Source organism: Sapajus apella, unplaced genomic scaffold, assembly GCF_009761245.1.
Source record: "Sapajus apella isolate SASKATOON/1434 unplaced genomic scaffold, GSC_monkey_1.0 scaffold11, whole genome shotgun sequence".
Taxonomy (NCBI): Eukaryota; Metazoa; Chordata; class Mammalia; order Primates; family Cebidae; genus Sapajus; species Sapajus apella.
In genome coordinates this window covers 40,639,639-40,648,834 of record NW_022436951.1, presented here as the reverse complement: position 1 = coordinate 40,648,834, position 9,196 = coordinate 40,639,639, and positions in this window count along the sequence as shown.

Genomic DNA, 9,196 nt, shown 5'->3' with positions numbered 1-9,196 from the left:
CCACCTCCGGGTGCGCCCCAGCCCCGGCTCCCAGGGACCCGCCCACCGCCGTGTGCGCCCGAGCCCCGGCTCCCAGGGACCCGCCCACCTCCGGGTGGGTCAGTGCTGCCCCAAAGGCAGGGGCATCAGGCCAGGAGCCATTGCAAGGACTCTGGAGAAGGAAGCACGGGGAGACCATGGCGGCCACGCTCATGCGGGGGGGCGGGGGGGCAGGGGGGGCTTCACGCGGAAGTTTTATTTTCCTTGAACTCTTCTGTGTTTTTAAATATTCTGTAGAAGTGTCTATAGCCACGATCAGAGAACAGTTGGAAAGACGGAATCGCCGCGACCCCAGGGCTGCGTTACTTGCTGGACGTTTGCGGTCTGAGCCGTGTGGACCCGTCCTGCTCAGCCCGAGCCAGCAGGGCTGGTGGGGGAGGCGGCCGGGGTCCGAGCACTGTTTCTCTGTGACAGGCAGGGGTAACCGGGCCGTCGTGGAGGCAGGGTCAAAGGACAACGTGACGGATGCAGGGTGACCCCAGGCCAGCTGTCCTTTGCAAGCAGATGAGCTGTGTGTTGGTGAGGGGTCGAGTGTGGAATGGGGCTCCCTGACCAGAGCCCACTCCTCCCTGGGTCAGGAGGGGCGTGGGGCCCAGGGCTGGCATGGCTGGAGGGGTCTTCCCGGTCGACCTACAGGGGGACTCTGACAGCAGCGGCCAGGATGGGAGGCGGATGTGTCTGCCTGCTCTGCCCAGGCCGGGGGCCTGTTCCCACCAGGACACGTCCCAGGAAGACCCCACTGCTCTGCAGGCAGATGACTCTGCTCCTCTTTCCTGTTCAACCCCGAGGTCACACTGTGGTTTCCTTAGTTGGGAGCTGTCGTTGTGAGGACCCCCCCATCTCTATCGTTCAGAGATCCCCTTGACCTCGGCAAAAGTCCCCCAAGTCCTAAGTCCCCTGACCTCCTGAGAGCCTCCACTTGGCTCTGCTGCGGCCCTGCCCTGGAAGAGAGGCTTGGGGCACAGCCTGGCCGAGGGTCTTCCAGAACGACCCTACTCAATGTCCAGGAATCACAAGAGCCCAGTGTCTTAGCCCCACCAGGCTCTGTCACCCTGCAACCCTGTGGCCCCGTGGTTCTCGAAGCTCAGGTTCCAGCCCTTGGTGGCAACGGAACAAGCCCGGCCTCTGCGTACCTCTTCTGGAAGCTGGAGCCTCACCCTGTGAGAAACGTCTTTTCAGCATCCCTGGATGAGAAGCAGCTCACCAGCCCTCTGGGCTTGGTTTTAAACCTGTAATTGGAGCGTGGCCCAGAGGTGTGTGTGCGTGGACCCTGCCCAGCGAGTGGAGCCTGGCTCTGAGCGTCCTGCCTGAACATTCCCAGTGCCTGGCGAGGTGACACCACTTAACAAGACACTCTGAGAGCTGAATGAGGTGATGGGATGGCAGGAACGCCCGGCTTTCCCATCTAATGAGACAGCTTCCACCGAACTCACAACACCGTAAACTTCCGGAGACCAGGGCAACACGCATCCAGAAATTGTGTGGCTCATTCTCTGCCTGGACTAATTCTCGGCTCCTCCAGCCCCGACCCTTGCTTGTTTCCTGCAAGGACGTCAGGTCCCCTGTGCTTCAAATGCTTGGAACAGGAACCGATTCATCTTCTCCTCACATGACACCTGGAGGAGGCAGAGTCGCTGTGGATGCCACGCCACCTCACAGTGGCCAGACCTGATGACACCTGTGCTCCCCAGCACCGTCCCTGCCCTCACCCTCAGGGCCGTTGTCCTGTGTCTTCCATTTACATGAAACGCAACAAAAGGAGAAACCAGGAAAGCAAAATGGGCTTCAGTGAGGCTGCTGTTTCTCCCTCAACCCAGGAAATTCAGATCAATAAAAGTATAACAGAAAAATGAGGAGGAAGAACCTGCAGCAGCGGTGGGTGGAAATAGCTCCGGCACTGAGACCACAGACCCTGGGAGCACGGGTGGCCCTTTCACGGCCTGGCAGGACAGCGGGCGCCTTCTCACAGAGACGCTCACTGGGCTTCTCGATTTGGGGTCGTCTGCTCCTGCGGCCTGGGCACGCGGTGGTGAGAACACAGACAGGGGAGCCGTTCTGCTGGGGTGCCCGGGTGTCTTCTGGGTGTGGGGGCCAGTTCCGCGTGGGAGTTGCCAGTGGATCCCAGCCCCAGGCTCGCCTGGCCGCCTCCTGCCTTTGGGCCTGCTGAGCTCGTGCCCCACCTGCCACTCCCCGAGAGCAGGCTCCCACTGTGCTGGTGGGGCCTCGAGGCGGGGGGGCGCTCACCAGGGGCAGCTTCTGCGGTGCGGGCACCCGGTGGCCTTTGATGGGCAGTCAGTCTCGACCAGGAGCTATTAAGAAGCCAGGTGTGGTTTTCCCACAGGGACAGATCTTTCTGCAGAGGACTGCATAGATGTGCTCCTCAGTCCTGAGAGTCTGCACCGCCCTCCCTCCTTGGGTCCTTGCCAGAGGCTCTGCTGGCTGGCCCTTCTTCACCACAAACGTTTGGGGTTTTCTGGGCCTGCAGCCTGCCCTGCCGTGAGCCTGGATCCAGCCTCATCCTGTGTGTGAGGGGTCACTGGGCCAGAAGTTCGTGGCTTCTCAAGGAGGTGCAGAAGTGGTGACATCAAACCCACCTATGCTGTTCCCATTGTGCCTCCGTCCGCCTGGTGCTATGATGGCTGCCCTGAGACCATGGGGTGAAGCGTCTGCTGCCTGGGGGTGAGGGCAGTCACCCTCTGCAAGAACATCACAGGAAATCTGCAAACAGGATCTCAGAACAGAAGCATCCGCATGTTGGAGGGAGCAACCTGTTTTCACGGAATCCCAGGACGAACCTTGTTGCAGAATGAAAATCTTTCCACAAAATGACCAGGCACTTCCAGATAGGCACCACCGCACTGGGCCGGTTGTTTTGCCGAAGCCGGGCTTGCTCGGCCTTGGCAACACTGCCTGTGGCCCCTTCACTTTGCTGCCAGCCTGTCCTGGGCACCGGGGATTCACAGCAGCCTGCCCCCCACTCCCCCGCAGAGGCCAGCAGCACCGGGCCAGGGTGGCGGTGACCGCAAGCGTCTGTAGAGGTCATGAATGTCGCCTTTGGGAGGCAAACTCCCCCCAGTTGAGGAGCACTGACTCAAAGTGACTTCTCATTCTCGATCTGGCAGAAAGGCTTGGGTAGCAGCCAGGGAAACCCACGCCTCCCTCCACGGGGCCTCTTGAAATCCACGCAGCAATGCCAGGCTCCATCTGGGGCACGGCACAGCAGTGCATGCCAGGACGTCTAGCAGCTTCAGCTGGAGACAGGGGCAGACGGAGATGAAGGCCCCATAGTCAGCACAGGCCGTGTCCAGGGGTTTGGGTCCTGCAGAGGGCCCATGGCTGAGTTGCACTGAGCCACAGGAGGGGAGCCGCCGAAGCCTGCCGGGGTCCCCTGAGCCCTGCGGTAGGGCCAGCTCCTCCTCTGTAGTCAAGCTCAAAGCATCCCTAGTTGGCCTCCGTGTCTCACTGAGTGTCCCTGACCCGGGGGGCTGCGCTCACCCACATTCTGCCAACAGCTGTGACGCCCGAGCCCGAGAGCGGTTTCTTCTCATGGCCGCCCCTGCAGGGAATGGCCGGCATGCCGGTGCGGCTTATGAGCACAACCTGCCTTCTGTTCACAGAAATGCCACGTTGCTTCAGCTCTCCCAGCACGCTGCTCCTGAGCACACAGGAAAGTGCGCTCAGAACACTCATTCATCACCTTCCCGGTGGGGACCACTGAGCCCCTGTGTTCTGGCGTTGGGACTGCATCAGTCCACAAAACAAATTCCTTTTCCCCAGAAGCCCTGCCCCGGGGTCAGGCGGTCCAGGCCTAAGTGGTCACCCCCCATCCGAAATCTGCTGCGCTTAGATGGCCGCGGGCCGGAAGACCCAGGAGTGGGTGCTTTTGCCCCACGATGGCCATCACCCAGAGGAGTCCCACGGGGCCACCCCCCTCCGGCAGCTAAGAGGGACCTGGTGGAGAATCACAACCTTCCCACCTTCCAGCAGCTCCGTGGTGGCTCTGCTGGCGGGAGAATCACACTGTCCCACCTGTGACAGTGGAATGTTCCCCGTGACACGCTGGGCAGGGTCGCCGCTGTTTCCCAGGCACCGACGTGCTTTCTGAATAGATGCCACGGGGTCGTGGTCCACGGAAGCACAGCTCTGAGCCCAGCCGGCCCATGAGGTGGAAACGTCAGGGGTCAGTAGGTTATGCTGGTTTGGAAATTCAGCCGAGCGCAGGCTTTTGACAGGCAGGTGCGCCTGTCCCCCAGGCCCCTGCAGTTTCTTCTCATGGCCACCCCTGCAGGGAATGGCCGGCATGCCGGTGCGGCTTATGAGCACAACCTGCCTTCTGTTCACAGAAATGCCTAGGGCCAGGGAGAGGCCTCCTGGCGTCCGTGTAGCGCGTGGCGAAGGCTCTCCCAGGGCGGCTCACAAGCTTCGAGGCGGGCTTTTTCCACTGTGGCGCTGGTCTCGCAGCCTCCAGGAGGGCGGTGACTGCATTCCTGTTTGGTGGGAAGAGGCAGTTCTGACCCTCCCTGGCCTTTGCCACCATCATGGACCCCACTCTGGAAGTCAGAGAGCAGCACAGGGGTCTGCCATTGCCGGCCACGTCACACGAAGCCCACATTCTGCGTCTGAGGGGATGAGCCAGGGAAGCGCCGGCCACGTGGGCAGAGTGGAGCCCGGACCCAGTTCTCCGCCTGGCCCCCGTGAGGTCCTGCCTTTGGGCCTCCAGGAGTTAGCATTGATTCAGAGCCACTGCCTAGAAATCTCCAGAGCGCCTGGGGAATGTGTCTTCCCTCAGCGCAGCGACCTGGAACATGGCCCCCGCAGGGTCCCTTTGGGGAAGGCGGCACAGATTCCTGGGGCGCAGCAACATCCAGGGAGCCCAGGCGCCATTCCCGCAAGGGGCTGTGGCGCTCTGACCTAGCTCTAGTCTGGTGGGGGGTTAAGAAGCCATGATTCAGGTCAAACCTCAATTTATCAGGGTCGGAGCTTGCTTTTCCTCGTTTAACTTGTTCTTAGTTTCCTTTTTGTTATACGAATCAGGTAAGATTTGAGCTGGCTGCTGCTGTGGTATGAATGTCTCCTCCCAGCTCCTGTTGAAGCAGTCCCCAGTGTGGCGGTGTTGAAGGGCGGGAGAGCCTGGAAGAGGTGGTGGATCCTGAGTGTTCTGCCCTCGGGAATGGATTAACTCGTTCATGGAGTCAGGGATAGTGGGCTGCCGTGGGAGGGGACAGATAGTTTGATAGGAAGAGGAAGGGAGACCTGAGCTGGCATATTAGCGGGGGTGGCCCCATCACCAGGCGGTGCCCTGACTGGCCTCGGGTGGCTGCAGAGAAAATCACCAGCAAGGAGGCTTCACCAGCTGTGCCCCTTGACCTTGGACTCCTCAGCCTCCGTAGCCGTAAGAAGTAAATTCCTTTTCTTATAAATCGCCTGGTTTTGGTAGCCGTGGAGTTTATCCATGTGGGTCTGCGGCAGCCTCAGTTCTTGTCTCTGCAGAAGAAAGAATCCACCTGAGAGGCAGAAGGCAGAGGGAGAGAGCAGGGCAAGTTTTACAGCAGGAGTGAGCGTTTACTAAACATCTCCAGAGCCGGCGTGAGAGGAGGGAAAGTCCACTTGGAGGAAGCTCGAGTGGGTGACCCGAGAGACCAAGTGTGTGGCTCGGCCTCGGCCTGGGCTTACCCGTCACCACGCGCCCGGGGCCTTGTATCGCTTCTCCCCACTTCTCCCCACTCCTGGGATCTCATCAGGAAGTTTCCGATGGCCAGTTTCAGGTGTTTTCTCTCTGTTAAGAGCCTGCCTTTCCCTGGCACTGGCTGTGACCAGTTATTAATTTAGGGAGACAGTGTGACCGCCTGACCACCCCCTGATGGTCGCTGACACTCCAGGGCGAGGGGGAGCCCTCTGCTGCCCTGCTCACTGCACACTGCCGCCCACCGTCACAGGCTCAGCTATTCTGTTATAAGTAAAACAGAACAGACGGGCACAGCTCTCTGCTGCAGTCCCAGGAATGCTGTCATTCAGAGATCTCTGCGGGCCAAGCCACGGCCCTATTAGGGCAGTCCCAGTGCCCACTACGTGGCCACAGCCACCTCATCTACGACTTGACCCTGGGCCCCTGCCCTTCTGGGATTTCGTTTTCCCATCGAATTTGGGGGCTCTGAGATGATGGCAGCATCTCTGATGGTGACGGCGGCCTCAGATCACGGCTGCATGGAGTCTAACACTGGGGGCTCTCTTTTCACCCACGAATTTCTCAAAGCCGTCGGGGGTGTCCTCTGGACTCTGGAGTCTAACTGAGGCAGTGGGTGAGAAGGTCACACGTCAGAAACCCACCCACGGCGACGACTCCCTCTCGTGAGCTCTGCTTCTCTTTCCTGTAACTATTGGGCTTCATTTTACGGTAGCAGCCATCAAGTCTGTGTTTCAAAACTGTGAGAGCCACTGGCGGCCGCTCAGACCCACACAAAAAGCCACGGTTGGGGCAGCCGTGGCCACACGTTGTGCACCTTCCACCCTGGCCCATCACCTTGGGGCCGTTGCACGTACTTTGCCTGGATTTCTGTTGATAAAAACCGGCACCATCTTGAAGTTCTTTCTGTGCGTGGTCCTTCCTCCCTCCAGGCTCTGACCCCGGCTCAGGGCTGGTTCCAGGTGATAGAAGGTGACAGTGGACTCAGGTCTTTCAGACCAGGAGAGGGCGGTCTGGACAAGAGCAGGAAGCTTTGCCCTGGGTGACTGGGGAATTCGGGGTCTCTGCTCACCAGATTCTGCCCACCTGCGTCTCCCCACCACGGTCACCGCCACCTGGAGACGGGCGGGCTGTGGATCCAGTGTGGCTGACTCAGCCTGTTGTACTGGTTCCCAGAAATTGCAGGGCTCTGGCTCCTGGAGATAAGGGCTTCCTTCAGGCCAGCACGGAGAGTCCCAGGGCGACCCAGGCCCTGCACCGTGCAATTTTGTGACCCTGCTGCAAGCCTCAGCCACATCCCCGAGAGCTCAAGGTACATAAACACGTGCCGGGCCCCAGATGACCACCACGATAACTGCGTGATGACTCCGGGACCACAGGTGAGTGCCCCTTCTCCGCAGGCCATAGGACCATCCGTCAGTCAGGAGATCACCCCAGACTCCTGGCCTGGAGGCGCTGCTCTCCTGAAAGCACATCTGGGACTCAGATCTCGTTCAGTCAGAAGAACGGAGCCACCGTGATGATTATTACGGGAATCGACGGTTTACTGTGGGAGCGGCTGGGGAGGGGATTCCAGGACAGCCTTGATCCAAGGGCCGGGGAAATGGTCCAGGCGATGCCAACCGGAAGCCCCAGAGGAGGAGGGAAAGCCACCAAGCAGGGGACCCTCACCGGCCCCGAGGTCCGGGTGGGCCGGTGTCCCAAGCCGGCCATCCGTGTCCTTCTAGAAATTCAGGCTTCCTTTCACCTGGGCCTCCCCACCCTGCCTGAGCTCCTCTTACTGGCGGGCCAGCCCGGCCCTCAGGGACAGCTGGTGGGCTAGCCCAGAATGAACATGTCCAGCCCAACCCTGAGCTGGGACAGCGGTGAGGGACAGGCTGGGGGCCCCGTCTCCCCTGGCTCTCATCTCCCCAGGGTTGTAATCTCCCCGCTCCCCGAATTCTTTTACTGAAGAAACCCCTCAAACCCAGCTGAAGCACCCGACTGTGGTTCTGATTACATTTTGTTTTGACAAAGGAAATATCACCCGAAAAGCCCTAAGTTTCTCTGGGTCCTGCCCCGTGTGCCTGGAGAGGGGCTTGGTGACTCAGCCGTGCTCCAGGGTGGGGCTTGCCAGCCTCACAGCCTCCCAGGGCCTGCAGGCCCCACTGCTTTCTGCCAGCGCCAGTCTAGCTGGACATCAAGATCCCCAGAGGGCCACAGCTGATACCGTGACTGCTGGTGTCACTTCACAGCGAAGGCATTCATTACGTCCCTTCTCCGAGCACATCTGATGTGGAGGAGGCCGCTGGAGGCTCGAGAGCAGTGAGGGGAAGGTGCAGGTCCCTGAGCAGCCCCGGGCACTGTGCGGCTGGGGACAGGTCAGCAATGGGCAGGTCAGTGAGGTTGGGCCGCAGGGGACAGGTGGGGCCGCTCCAGGCTCCGGGGATGGGGCCTTCAGTGCACGGCAGTTTCTGGTTTGATGGGGGAGGGATCAATCACAGCAATGTGTAAAATGTAATAGAGAATACTGACTTGCAGTGGACCCGTCTAAACAACTTTAAAATGACCTAGGAGGACCTGGGATGCGACTTGTCCCTGTGTCTGTGTTTTCCACACCGCCACTTACACGGCGTGTTGCTTTTACGTTTGTGTGTGTGTGAGTCTCACAGTCCTCCATGTGTCGCTCACACAGGACCCCTCCTCCCGAGCAGGCCAGGGTCTGGGCGGGCAGGGGCTGCTCTGACTCACAGCGTTTGCCAAACAGAGGATGAAGACGCGGGGCAGAAACGCAGGCACACCCTCGCTCTCTAGACGTTCCCGTGACTGAGATTTGGGGACCAACCTCCATTTTGAATACAAGGACAGCAGTTTGAAACGGACTCAGTGGCAGTTAGGACTCACTGGAAACAAGAAAACGTGTGTCTTCTTCCACGTTTGCCTGCTTTACAGATTTTTATGTTTTCTAAAATAGGTCTGTTTTAAACAAAGACATTTTAAAAGGGAAATGTTACATTCAATGAGGGAAGAAAATGTTAAATGTCAGGATAATTATTTTGTACTTGAAACCAGGGGAAAAAGATGAATGATCTCCGATTTCTGAAGCATTTAAACTAAAACACTAAAACAGAACAGCACCATGCTCTGTGTAGGTGTGGGGAGAAGGCGTGTGGGGTGCCCCTCCTCTGTACCAATCCTAGTGTGGGCGTGGGGAGAAGGCGTGTGGGGTGCCCTCCTCTGTACCAGTCCTAGTGTGGGCGTGGGGAGAAGGCGTGTGGGGTGCCCCTCCTCTGTACCAATCCTAGTGTGGGTGTGGGGAGAAGGCGTGTGGGGTGCCCTCCTCTGTACCAATCCTAGTGTGGGCGTGGGGAGAAGGCGTGTGGGGTGCCCCTCCTCTGTACCAATCCTAGTGTGCGTGTGGGGAGAAGGCGTGTGGGGTGCCCCTCCTCTGTACCAATCCTAGTGTGTCCGACGGCTCCTTCCACTTGCTCCCAG